Source organism: Cibotium barometz, chromosome 4 (genome assembly GCF_041138505.1).
Source record: "Cibotium barometz isolate CiBa-2024 chromosome 4, ASM4113850v1, whole genome shotgun sequence".
In the NCBI taxonomy this organism is placed as follows: domain Eukaryota; kingdom Viridiplantae; phylum Streptophyta; class Polypodiopsida; order Cyatheales; family Cibotiaceae; genus Cibotium; species Cibotium barometz.
In genome coordinates this window covers 12,676,045-12,690,219 of record NC_141049.1, presented here as the reverse complement: position 1 = coordinate 12,690,219, position 14,175 = coordinate 12,676,045, and positions in this window count along the sequence as shown.

The following is a 14,175-nucleotide window of genomic DNA, read 5'->3' as shown; positions in this document are numbered from 1 at the left end:
CTTTGGAGTATGACACAATCGATGAAAATCTTGCCACTTTTGTAAAAAAGTGTTGATTGCATCCTTATTGTGTTCCTTTTCCTCCCCATTAAAAGTCGAAGGTTTTAAATCTTTTAGAATAGTAGCAACATATCTAAAATGAGATGTACTGACATTCATGTTACCCCCTTGGGCGGGAACCATTGGCATCCCTCCCATTGAAGCACTTACAGTGGTAGAAGCTTGCATATTATCTTTTAACTCCTGAAGAAAAAGAAATATCTTATCGTACTTGGCGCCTTAATGTCCAAAGTACGGGACTCTAGAGCCACAAATTGTTTAGTGCTGACCAAATTATCATCAAGAAGATCATTGTTGATCATCGTGAAATCAGGATCGACCACTGTCTTTTCCGTGTTCAGACAAACGACTAGGATCTCCACTTACAGACTCATTAACGTTATTAGACTCTATATGAACCCTCTAAATGCGATGCAAGAGCATAAACACAAGCAGCAACCTCAAGTCCAAAGCTCTAGGAAAGCAACAGATTGTTAGCTCGAAGTGAAATCACTAGTGCAGTATGAAAAGCTGAGAGTTGTCGGGGAGCTCCATCCAAGCTTTGTCGGGGAGCTCCGTCCAAGCTTTGTAAGAAAGCTCCATCCAAGCTTTGTAAGAAAGCTCCATCCAAGCTTCATAGGAAACCTCCATCCAAGCTTCTTCGTATAAGAAAGCTTAAAATTTTCACTTGAATAGCTCGCCATGGGAATAGCCTTTTAAGTAACAAAGGTATAAACCTTTGGCTATTAATTTTCTTTGAAAAAAAAAAGAATATGGAAAATTTTGCTTTGCTTCGGTGGATGCACAAGGGCCTCAGTGGTTATACCTCACCAACAAGGGCATAGGTTGTGGTCGATGGCACCAACAAGGGCCATCCGCCCTTCCCCCCTAGTTGGCTGTACACGACTCATGCCTGTAAGTTGCTATTGCAGCATTAAGAGTAGTTGTGTTGCGCATCTATTGTGGAGAGATGGCATGCCTACCAATACTAGTGTGGCTGTGGGCAACAAGTATGGGGGACTCTACCTGTTTTTGTGCAGATGGGCTACTGGTATCCTCCACAAGGTGCAACGTTTGAGGACTTCATGCTCTGATACCAACAGTCCTTCCTTTCGAAGGGGTCCCACCACGAAAAAGGCTCTTGTTCCGGCCCCACCGTCCATCCAGTATCCTTTGGAACTTCCCAAGGGATCTAAAGGACTACCACCAAAATGCTCTCGTTCCCACTCTTGTTGGTCCTCGTTGCTTTATTTCGTACTCCAGAACCTCGTTCTTAGGGAATCCTTCTTGTGGCTACTACGAGCTAGCTCATTGACCCCGAACAACTGATTCGAAAGATGAGAGCATGATTGTTAATTCCAACATGTCGGTTCTCACCCCGACCAAATCCATCTCGAACGAAAGGTTCTCCAGGGGCAGTGTTGTGGCAACTTGTGCTGCACGACTTCTTCACCCCACCATAAGGGTTGCTGAGGACACCTTGGTTCCTATTTCAAGACCCAATCTCTTTTAATAGCAAAGTGCCCTTCACACGTGCCCGGAGACTCTTATTAGTGCCCAATCACCCTAGAGTCTGTAACCGGTCTCTTGGCTCCCCTGAACCCCACCCATGCCTTGCCCGAATGGTCGAGTTCTCTAGGCTTCCATTCTGTTATCATGACAACACATTGCACTCCAAGTAAGCTCCTAAATTTGTGGAGCTTCTCTATGCCTAATGCCTTCATGAAGATGTCAGCCACCTGATCCTCTGTGCTGACATATACCAGATCTACATCACCTGCTAAAACCTTCTCCCTCACAAAGGGCTACTGCTTCATTCTAGCATGATATATTGGGTTACTGGACAATTGCATGCTGCTCATGTTGTCACAATAAATGACAACTGCTTCATTCTAGCATGATATATTAGGTTACTGGACAATTGCATGCTGCTCATGTTGTCACAATAAGTGACAACTGCTCTATCCATGGGCTCACCCATATCACCAAGCAGCTTCGAAAATCAAGCTACCTCACAAGTTGCCATAGTAGCGCCCCTATACTCTACCTCTATACTCGACAAGGCAATAGTTGGCTGTTTCTTACTACTCCACCTCATAGTAGAACTCCCAAACAAAAACATAAAGCCACTGGTAGACCTCCTATTTGTGACACTACTAGCCTAATCAACATTTGTGTACCCATGTAGTTGTATCTCTCTACTAGCCTCATAGAAAAGTACGTAATCAATTGTGGACTTTATGTACCTAAGAATCCATCTAATGACATCCAAGTGTGGCTTTCTAGGGGCCTACATAAATTGACTCACAAGTCCAACAACATAGCTCAAATTTGGCCTAGTAATGGTCATGTCGATCAAGCTACCCACTATACGCTTGTACACGTAGTGGAGTCCTCCAAAAGGTCACATTATATGTGGAAAGCTTTGTGTTTTAATCCAATGGCATTGAAATAGGCTTACAGCCTGTCATACCATACTTGGACAACTTGTGTCCAAGCCATACCACTTCTATAATAATAAAATGCCATGAGGTGATCTCACCAGCCCTATGCCCAAGAAATGCCACAACTCACCTAAATCCTTCAGCTCAAACTTCTGCTTCAAAAGCCTCCTGACATCATGTATGTCAGCATCACTATCACCAATTATGATAATCAAGTAATCCACATAAATGACTAATAGGATGACTCCTCTATTTTTCTTTTTCACATAAAGTGAAAAATTTGCATTGGATATCTGAAATCCAATGGTAACAAGATACTCCCCGATCTTGTTTGATCATACTCTGGTTGCCTGCTTCAAGCCGCCATAGATAGTTTTTCATAACCTGTACACAAAATCTGGGTGGTGTGCATCACTCTCATAACCTGGTGGTTGTGTCATGTATACTTCTTCTTCTTTGTAAATCACCATGCAAGAAGGCATTTTTAACATCCGTCTAAAGACCAACCCTTCGGCAGCTATAGCAATGACAGATCTCATGGTTACCATTCTCACAAACCGAGCGTTGAACGTCTCCTCTTAGTCAATGCCATAGGTTTGTGCATAGTCCTTGGCAACCGATCTTTCCTTATACTACCTGATCACTAAACCATCTACATTATGCTTGACCTTATACACCTACTTACATCCAATTGCCTTCTTTTCCTTAGGCAAAGGCACTAACTCCACTGTTGCATTTGCATCAAATGCTGCCATCTCCTCATTCATGGCATCTTCCCATTTTTTATTTCCAAGTTCTTGCTCAAAAGAAGTGGGCTCCAACTCTTGTATTACTTTAACCATGTAAGCATAATGATGGGGTGTATATCCATCATATGACAAGGTACCTAACCCTTGTCGTAGACTTGCGTACACCTGGATCATTGCCAGGTGTCTTCAAAATAGCCCTAGTTCTCTAGGAGTAACCACAGATGGAATGCCAAGCTCCTCATCAAGGCTCTGCTCAGAGCCACGAGAGTCACCATCCACATATGAGTGACCTACTAACAGATCATGCATAAAAGGTTTATCTACCTTTTCCTTCCCTTTATATGATACATGTGTACCTACATCTTTCCTCAACCTACCTGACCATGGACTAACACTGGATCCACTGCCAGAGGACTTTTGAGGTCCACTAAGCACCTGTGATTGCTGCTCTACATGTGGTGCAGCATCAATACTTCTTACATCTGCATCTTCTTTTGCCTTCACTAGTGGTGCATACCACTACTCATCTCATCAAAGACAACATCTTGCTTACTCACATCTCAAGAGTGGTAGGGTTATAACATTTATAACCTTTTTGTTCCAAAGCATAACCAATAAAGATGCATTTCTTTACCTTTGGATCCAACTTTGTTCTTAGTTCGTCAGAAATATACACATATGCAATACACCCAAACAATTTCAAGTGAGACACATCTAGTTTTATGCTTGGAAAGCATCAGCTATGGATTTGCAGGTAGTGGAAGGACACAAAGCTAGGGCTGAGTCTCTAAAAACTAGTTTCAAGGCTATATAGACCAAAAACATTATTAAAAAATGCAAGCCTACAGGCAGGTTGTGTGCAAACACATGGGATAACAAGGAACAAATATGCCTAGGAAATCGAAATGACAAGGGCAAAATAGTTGTGGATCAAGGGATATCAGTGGGATAATAAAAAGAGGATTGATGAGCTTATCTGCAAATCTACCCTCCAACTCAATGCCTAATTTACGTATAGACAATAGCACTCAACCTCCCGTTGGTTTATTTTCCAGGTTTGGAGAGAAACCATTGCATGGCCGAAGGTTCTCGAAAAGCAAGTTCAAGTTAAAGGTTCATTGGGTGACTATTTACCCTGATGCTTTTACTCGAAAAGCTATAACTTTTGAGGGAATGCCCTGATGCTCAACTGCATTTTACCTGAATAGCTATAAATTTTGAGGGAATTCCCATTTTTGCAAAGTTCTTTCATATTTGTAGTCCTTGTTTTCAGTAGATAACTTTTTACTATTTTATCGCCCCATGAGAGGGGCATGGTGGTGCTATGTGTGAGTAGTTAGTTTAGGGTGGTGCCACCAGTAAGGTTTGGGGCCCAAGAGGAGACGAAGGTAACATTACAAATGATCTTTGGGTTATTATTGGCGCGGTGGCCAATTGCGTGGAATAGCTTTCTCGCATGTTGTCATCGAGAAAGATCACCCATTTGTAGGCCTGATTAAAGGTGGAGGGGTCCTTGACCAATAGGTGGTCATGAAGCCTTGGCTTATGCAAGCCCAAGAGGAAACAGTCCATTAATTGCTTATTTCTCAAATTTTTTCTCTCTTCGGAAATGCGAATTAAGGTGCTTGATGTGAGAGATGTAGTCGCGTAATATTTCCTTGGGTTTTTGTTCTAATTGGACCAGTTGGATGACGAGGCTCCGTTTGGGCCCGTAGGGTGCAAATCCAATAATGAAGGCCTCCCTCACTGCATTAAACCACTTTTGTTCCGAGGGTCCAAGGATTGGAACCATTACACGGCCTTTCCTTCAAGGCTGAGTCCAAGGAGAAGGACTTTGGTTGCATTGTCAAAAATTTTAAATGCCTGACAAATTTGGTTAACAACCTCGATGTGGAATACGGGGTTTCCAACTCCATGGAGTTTTGGCAGAATTTTAAAAATTTTCACCCACATAGGTTTGGTATGTGATGTTTGTGGGTACACGTGTTGTGACACTCCCCTTCTTAAAGCTTGTGCTAAGCTTGGAATGTCAAGTTGTGGTGTAAGGGGAGGTGGTGCATAGGTGGGGGTGGGAATAGATCCGTGGTGGATAGAGAAGGGGGTATGTGAATTTTATCGGGGCGTTTATCCCTGTTGGGGTGTATGGAGGGGCCCCACCAGATGAGGGCTCTTCAAAGATCGTTTCGCTCTCCCGGCCAAGCATGTGCAGCATGGCAACCACATGTGACTGAGCAATTGATGCCGGGGTCATGCCGAATGGAATGGAGGCATTGGGGACATGTAACCATGACCAAAAGGTGTCCATGGTGTGCGGGGAAGCTTAAAAAAGTTTCAACGTTTGTGCGCAGGCCTGAAATAGAAGTTTTAGCTCACTTTTGCCTTGCACATGAATGCACCCTTAAGGTTAAAAGTGGTCTTTTGAGGTGTTTTATACATGTAAAAACAACCCTAGTGAGTCGTGGATGTGGGCCAAAAGCACCTCTAAAGATTCGAAAATTTTTAAAATTTTACTTTTTGAAAGATAAGAAAAAGTTTTTTTTGGGTTTGGTACAGCCGTACGCTTACAAGCGTATGCCCGTGGCTTTAGTGTGGAATGGCTTTGCGGCAAGTGTAGAATGGCCATTTGTTTTTTTTTTTTGGAAAACGACCGTATGCTTACAATCAAATGCCTGTGGCTTTAATGTGGAACAGCCGGGGCAAGTGTGGAACGGTCATTCGGATTTTTTTATTTTTTAAAAAAAGTTTATTTTTTGGCATAGCCGCACACTTATAAGCAAACACTCGTGGCTTTTGTGTGGAACAACCGCCGCAGCAAGTGTGGAACAGTCGTTTGATTTTTTTTTTATTTTTTAAAGAAAAAAAGTTTTTTTCTTTTTTTTTAAAAGAATGGCCATACACTTACAAGCGAACTCCCGTGGCTTTAGTGTGGAACGACCATTTGGATTTTTAAAAATATTTTAAATATTTTTTTTGGTATGGCCGTACGCTTACAAGCGTTCATGCTGGTGGCTTTAGTGTGGAATGGCCGTGGTGGTAAGTGTCGAACGGTCGTTTGAAAATATTTTTTTATTAAAAAAAAGTTTTTTTTGTACGGCTATATGTTTATAACAAACGCCTGTGGCTTTATTTTGGAATAGCCATTCAATTTTTTTAAAAAAAATATAATTTTTTATGGAATACAATCGTATGCTTACAAGCGAACGCCTGTGACTTTAGTGGAACATCTGAAAAGTGTGGAATGCCCGTTCGGATTTATTTTTTAAATCTTTTTTTGATTTTTTTGGTACGGCCGTACGCCCGCGCGACAAGTGTGGAATGGTCGTATGGAAAAAAAAATTTAAAGGTCTTTTTTTGGTACAGCCGTACGCTTAGAAGCGAATGCTTGTGGCTTTAGTGTGGAACGGCCGTGTGGCAAGTGTGAAACAATCATTCGAGTTTTTTTAAAAGTATTTTTTTTGAAAAAACAAGTTTTTTTTGTGTGGATATACAGTCGTACGCTTTTAAGCGAACGCATGTGGCTTTAGTGTGGAACGGCCGTTTGGGATTTGTTTTTTGAAAAAAAAGGTTTTTTAGGTACGACCGTATGCTTACAAGTGTACGCACGTGGCTTTAGGTTGGAATGGCCATGGCAAGTGTGGAACAGCCGTACGGATTTTTTTATTATTTTAAAAAAAAAGTTTTCTTTGGGTACGGCCGTATGCTTACAAGCATACGCTCGTGGCTTTAGGTTGGAATGGCCATGGCAAGTGTGGAATGGCCGTAGATAAATTTTAAAAAAAATATATTTTTTGGTGTACGATCGCACACTTACAAGCGTATGCTCGTGGCTTTAGGTTAGAACGGCCACGCGGCAAGTACGGAACGGTCGTACGGATTTTTTTTAATTTTTAATTTTTGGTATGGTTGTGAATGCCCATGGCTTTAAAGTGGAATGATCACGACAAGAGTGGAACAATCGTTTGGATTTTTTTTTAAATTTTTTTTAAAAACGGTTATACGCTTACAAGCGTACGCTCATGGCTTTAGGTTGGAACGACCGTGGCAAGTTGGAATTTGAGTTTGAATTTAGAATTTGGAATTTGAATTTGAATTTCAAATCGGAGGGAAGTGAGTGGGAGACAACTAAGATCCCCTCATTAACGCTAGTAGGTGGAAAAGGGCTAAAGTTAGAGGCTACCTTTAAATTAGTGGATTTTGACTAATTTAGAGGCACTCTAGACTAAAGGTTAATTCTCTTAATCCACTATTAATCACTCCTTAACCCTCTTCTTTGTCCTCAAATTACTCCTAATTGGTGAGGAGTTTAAGCATGGAGATTTGATAGGTGGATTAGCATTTTTTATGCTAATCCAAAGATATGATTATCCCAAAATAATTTGACTAATTAGGTCAATGATTAATCCACTCAAAAGAGAAAAAATTAGACAAAAGAGACCAAATTAGTGCTACTTATTACTAATTAAGGCCTAATTGGAGTGAACTAGGCATAGATTTGAGTCAAGGCAAGTGTTTAGAACACTAATGCCACTCTAATTAGTCTAATTACAAGTAATTAGGCTCAAATGTTTTAGTTTTTTGCTCTCTTTAAGTCCACTAATCACACTAACCAGTAGGTTAGTAATAATTAGTAAAAATTAAGAGACAGTTTATGTTTTTTTAAGCTTTTTTATTAGTGTTCTATCTAGTAATGCTAACCTACCTATGCAAAGGAATTAAGGAAAAAAAAGATTAAGCTGAAAATTAACAAAAATAGTCTAGTTTTAAGCAAAAACCCTCTTGATTAGGCTCTCTAATCACCAAAATCACAAGTTTTTTTTACTCAAACAAGTAGTAATCCTAATCTAAACACAAAGCTATACATGAATCTCAACAAAAACATAAAAAACAACCAAGAAAAACATCAAAATATAATAAAAAATCAAAGAAGTGCATGCCAAAGAGCTTACCTGGCATTGGGCTATGGGGGCTCCATCAAATTCAAATCAAAGATGGCGTAGACAAGTAGCGGATGGCATTCCCCGGCAGTGGTGCCAAAGATATTAAGGAAATCCTACCTTAATCGTGTCGTGGGGGGGAAGTTGCCTATCCGCCACTAAGCTCGAGCATGGCTTAAGAGCTCCACCATAGCCGCTCATCACCACCGTCCTCCCACACTTGTTGTCACAGCAAGGCGGTTTCTCTAATCCAACGGGTGATACAAGCTCTCTCGCGAAGATCGTGTGGGATCTTCGTGGAAGAGGATCACGTTGGTTAGCCTAATCATGAGAGAGAGAGAGAGAGAGAGAGAGAGAGAGAGAGAGAGAGACAGAGAGAGAGAGAGAGAGAGAGAGAGAGGAAGCAAGAGGGAAACCAGAGGGAACAAGTGATTAGCACTAATCACTCCCAAACCCTAACCCTAAGCACACCACACATGCTAGATTAGAGTTGCATGAGAGAGGGAAAGAGAGCACTTCACTTCCATTACACAAATGGGAGAATGAGTTACAAAAACAAGAGAGAGGGAGACAGAGAGAACACTCCACTTCTATTGCATGAATGGGAGAATGAGTTACAAATAAGAGAAATTGGCTTTTATAGTTCCAAGCCTTTTCTCACTAGGCCACCCGGGAGTAAGTGACCCGGGGCACCCAAAACATAGTTACAAGGCTTTTCTCTATGGTTTGGCCAACTAACCAAGATCCTCTTGTCTGTCCTTTGAAGATACTTGGGAGTGTCTTTAGGGCGTTTCCCTCATCAAATGATGGGATTTACAATATAGCACGGGTGCCCATTACAAAACTGTGCGGCCAGGAATGTGTTAATCAATATGTGGTTAACAACTAAAAACATGAAAAATTTGCTAATTTTTTAGCCATCCTAGGACCACCTCATCAGAGGTCCACATTTGGTAAAATAGGGTTCTTCTGTGCCTGATGTATGGCATCAAGAATATGTATATGGCAAAATAATTCTACGGACTCTAGGCATATCCAATATCCAGGGATTCCAGACATCAATGCTATGATTTGGAATGCTCAAAGATGGCCCCGGACAAGGATATGTATAGTTGGTCATGTCCTCTTCTTTTTACTGACCGTTTGGCAAAGGCGGCCTTATAGTTGCCCAATTGTAGTATGCTTTTGCAAAAACCTCAATTCCATTTCTATTCATAGGTTTGTGAAGTTTCTTGACATTCAAAAACCTGTAAATAGGTCAATTGGCATCTAAACCGCTCAAAAATCATTTTAGCCTACAGTAGCCAACTGAGCATGAAGGGGGTCCACGTTTGGTAACAACACCCTCTTCTCATTTCCTGATGCAGTTGAAGATTTGCACATGCCTAAAGGGTACATTGGCCTATGCATATCAAATATCAAAGGGTTTGGACATCATTCACTGTGTTTTTGAATTGCTCCAAGCTACCCACGGGCAAAGATTTGCACATAGCATCACAACTCGTCTGTGGGAGCTCAAGTCTGGTTGGATGGGTGGCTTACTGATAAAAGGTCACTAAAAAAACCAACACAGCTCACCTACCCATGTCCCTTTACAAGCACACAAGATTTGGTTCACATCTAATGATGATAGGGGGGGTCACTTGTCAAGGAAACCTCTTCAAAACTTTAATTAGACACCTATGGACATATGCCCACACAGGGGTCCATGTTTGGGAAAAGGAGGGGCTTACTCTCCTTAGTTTTTTGCATCCCCTGGTGTATGCCCACACAGGGGTCCATGTTTGGTTCACATCTAATGATGATAGGGGGGTCACTTGTCAAGGAAACCTCTTCAAAACCTTAATCAGACACCTATGGACATATGCCCACACAGGGGTCCATGTTTGGGAAAAGGAGGGGCTTACTCTCCTTAGTTTTTTACATCCCTTGGTGTATGTACACTCCAATGGCTGCTCATGATGTGCATAACAGGCCTCAAACCATTTTAGGAAAAGGAAGGTCACTTTTTCTACTATTGAACTAGGCTCCAGACATTGCATTCACCTCTTGCTTAGTAAAAGCTCCTCGTTTGGTGAAAAATTGACCGTAGTCAACTCAGATTACTCCATGCACATACTTGGTAGAGAAAAACAACTAGGACTATAAGCTTGTCAACTTTGGTTCAATTTCAGATAGTATACCTACTTCCATGGGGCTTTAAGCTGGTAAAAATAATCGATTTTAAACCAGGCAATACTACTCCCAATCCGGGGTCCACGTTTGGTAAAAAAACTATGGTTCCACTCATCAAACAGCTTCACCCTCTGGTAGGTGTGTAGTATTTTTATTGTTTTGTAGAGGTATACCAAATCTTGAATTGTTTCGGGCAACTGAAGGACCTTCTTTAAGCTACTGAACAGGGGCCTGAACATAATTTTTAGCCCTAGCTCATCAAGGGTCCACGTTTGGTACAAATTTGACCATAGTCTACTCCAATTTCCTTATGCTCATACAGATCTATGCTTTGTACATAGGTTTCCATGCTTGTCAAATGTATGGTTCCATTTTGGATTACCTAGCTACTAAAATAGGATAGTAAACAGGTAAAAAACATTGATTTCTAGGCAATTTACAGATGGTCTGGTAGGGGTCCATGTTTGCTCAAAATAGGGTCTTCTAGCCAACATTAGGTAGTTCCCTCTGGTATGTGTGCAAATTGTTCACTAGTCTTAGTACATGTTAGGTCTTGAGTCTGTCTGATCATGTTTGTTATGTTTTCACACTATTTTAAGCGGGCCTTCGGATATGTTTTTGTACCTTGGCTAAATACATGTAAAGTACATTTTGTTTTGTCCAAAATTTAGGATGTAATGGTGCCCAAATTCTTCAAGCTCTTGAATATGAGTTTACATCATCCCTGCTCAACCTTCTACGAAGTTTGACCCAGTTTGGCCAAGTGCAACTTGGAGCTGCTCTCTTAAGCTCCCGTTCACACAGTCATTTTTGGACCTAGGCTCTAATTAAGGCAATACTCTAACTATTGACCTCACAATTATCGGTTTTCAATGAGATTTAACATGAGGATTATGGAATGTGTCCTGATGACTTATACCACATTTGGTTAGGATTGGGATCATGTAGGGTCTATTCTTAGCAATTGATCGGTACAAAGCTTATTCTAATCCATTGGATGGCCTCAAATTTGACACCCAATCCAAATCAAACCTTGTACACATATTTAGGGTTCCAAGGACCTTCTATGGTTCCAATCATATGTTATTTGGCCCTTGTGAACATACTAAAAATAGCCAAAGTCAATTTTCTTGCATGTTTGAAAGCCAAACTCCTATTTTTAGCTGACATTGACTTGTAACAACTCCCAATTGATTCCATTGCAATGGAAAGCGGGTACTAGGGTGCTAAGAACTGGCATTTCAAATTTTGACCCATGCTGAACATCCTAGCCAAGTCAAACCCTGTCCGAAAGGTTCTAGGTACATCACAAAGCACCGTTTGCATCAGTTGCTGTCCTAGCCTGTAGGAGGTCCACATTTTCTTCTTCTTGGCCCTTACCATCCTCTATTTGTTGTAGGCTCTCATACATAGGTAGTCAAATCCCCTGATGATAAGCATGTCAAACTCCATACTATTCTGGGCAAGTTTAGCACCAAAAGCAGCTTGTCTATAATGCTCTTGGGCAAAGATTTGCCCTGATGCTAGCATAGGTATATAGGGGTCCACATTTGGGCAAAACATCACCTTAGGCTTGACCAAATGCCAGGGGATCATGCACAGAGATTCATCACATACTAAAGCGCGTCCAACGGACATCAAACCGACTTCAAACAGGTGATCTGGCAATTGTAGCCCTACTGGCTTAGAGGGGGTCCACATTTAGAAAAAAAAGGGTCTATTGATCATGGATGCAGATAAGACCTTGTATATGCCTAGTTAGTACACTGGTCTATAGGTATATTAAATTTTGTTTCTATTCGACACATGCACCCATGTTTTTGAAGCAGTCAAAGTGTGCCCCCGGAAAATTTTTTAACATGCATGCTACATATGAGGCAAGGGTCCACGTATGCTATTTTTAGCAGGCGGACACAGTAGTTAGAATTGGACATGGTCTTGCACATGCAAGAGCTGTATTGTGGACTTTCCCTATGTCAAACCCCTAGTTATTCTGACTCGGGTGTTGTGATGTAAATATGAGCTCAACCCCATATTCAACATACCTAAAAAAGGCTCACATGATCTTAAAAGTGAATATGATCTTATCCAGTACATATTTGTTGTACACTTTGTTGATATATAAAATCTTGGATGATTTTTATTGCAAATCGAAGAAAATGGGGTTGAGGAGCAATAGGATTTGCTTCTGAGGGATTCTCTCACCATTTGCATCATTTGAATCACTTAGCACTCTAACAATCTCTCTCGGGTAGTCCAAAACCCTGAAAACTATGCTTTTATGTGCCTTTTGTCGATTTTTTTGATTTCTTTGCCATAGATGCATAGATACCGGGGTGAAATGGTTCTAAGAAGGAATTGAGTGATACTTAGTCTCTTTTGATTGGAAACAAGGCTTGCATGATGCATTTACTATGCTTTTTATTGAATTTATTACTTTTTTGTGTAATATGCATGCTTTTCGACCATTAATTGAGTTTATTTTAGACTTAATTGATCAGTCTAATTCTAATTGGGTAAGTTATTCCTTTCCTTTTTGTTATCAATTACCCAATTATACTTCTTTGGACAAGTTAAAATTGAAATTTGGTCCAAAATACAGGGGTGATTGCTATCGAGATTTTTCTAAAATTTCTTGCAGTATACAAAAACTTGTATTTTGTTAAAATCTCATGACTTAGGGACCGCCTTAGCATGAAATTCGGTACACTTGTGCCTCATACAATGCTCTAATGGGCTGCACCTTCTTGTTTAAATCCGACATAGGTAAGTACATGCTTTTGACAAAAAGCAAGTTCATGCACATATGGCTAGGCGACTTAAATTATAACTTAGTTTAAGTTGTGTTTACCCAACTCTTGTCCGGATTGTTGATAATAGCTCCTTTCCATGTCCTAGATGGGGGGTTAGGTCCTTCTATGGGCTACCTAACTTAGTCATTTTTGACCTTTTTCTCCCTTTTTTGGACCTTAAAGACTAATTTTGGCCTAAATGGACTACCTACACTCCGTTCTTCCTCTCACAACAGTTGACCAATTTTTTGTTCTCTATTGACATATCAATTCAGAATTTGCATTTCTACTACCTAATTTTTAGAACTTCCCTCTTTTTAGGGAGATGTGACCCTTCCTATGTTTTATTTAGCCCTGTCAAGTCCGATCTCTTCAAAAAGCTGACTATTCTTGTCCATGGCAACCATGTCTAATTTAGTCTGGTAATTAATACTGGTACCCACCCTTTTTGGCCATAGTGATTGCATTTGCTTGGGCATCCACAGTGTACTAGGTGAGGGACATCCTCCGGGTCTCCAGCCTCTCGGATTTTGACCACCACTTTCAAAAGCAAGGAAGTGGGAAAGGGCCATTGGAACTCGCCCTGGATGGGGGATTTTATTTTTTTCAATCGAAAAGTTCATGTCCTGTCTAGAAGGGTATAACGTAATTCACTGGGACACTGGGTCACTACACTGCATGTAATAGTGGTATATTGATATTCTTTTTTAAAAAAATAGAGAAAAATAAATAAATAAAATTCGCCATTGATATGAGGTTTTTTTTATAGAAGAAATGTCTACAAAGACTCAAGCAAGTATTGAATCAAGTGCAAAAATGATGAGGAAATGAGGCGCTACTTCCAAGGAGTCAAAGACTCAAGTAAGTACTGAATCGAGTGTAAAAATGAAGAGGAAACTAGGTGCTACTTCCAAGGAGTCAAAGGAGCAGGAAGAGCCCAAGGAATTAAGAGAATACCAAAGGTGCCAGATAGGTCATTTACAGGATGCTAAAGGGTGGGTAACTAAGCATAGTTATTCATCTAGTTGTTTGGGTGATGCTG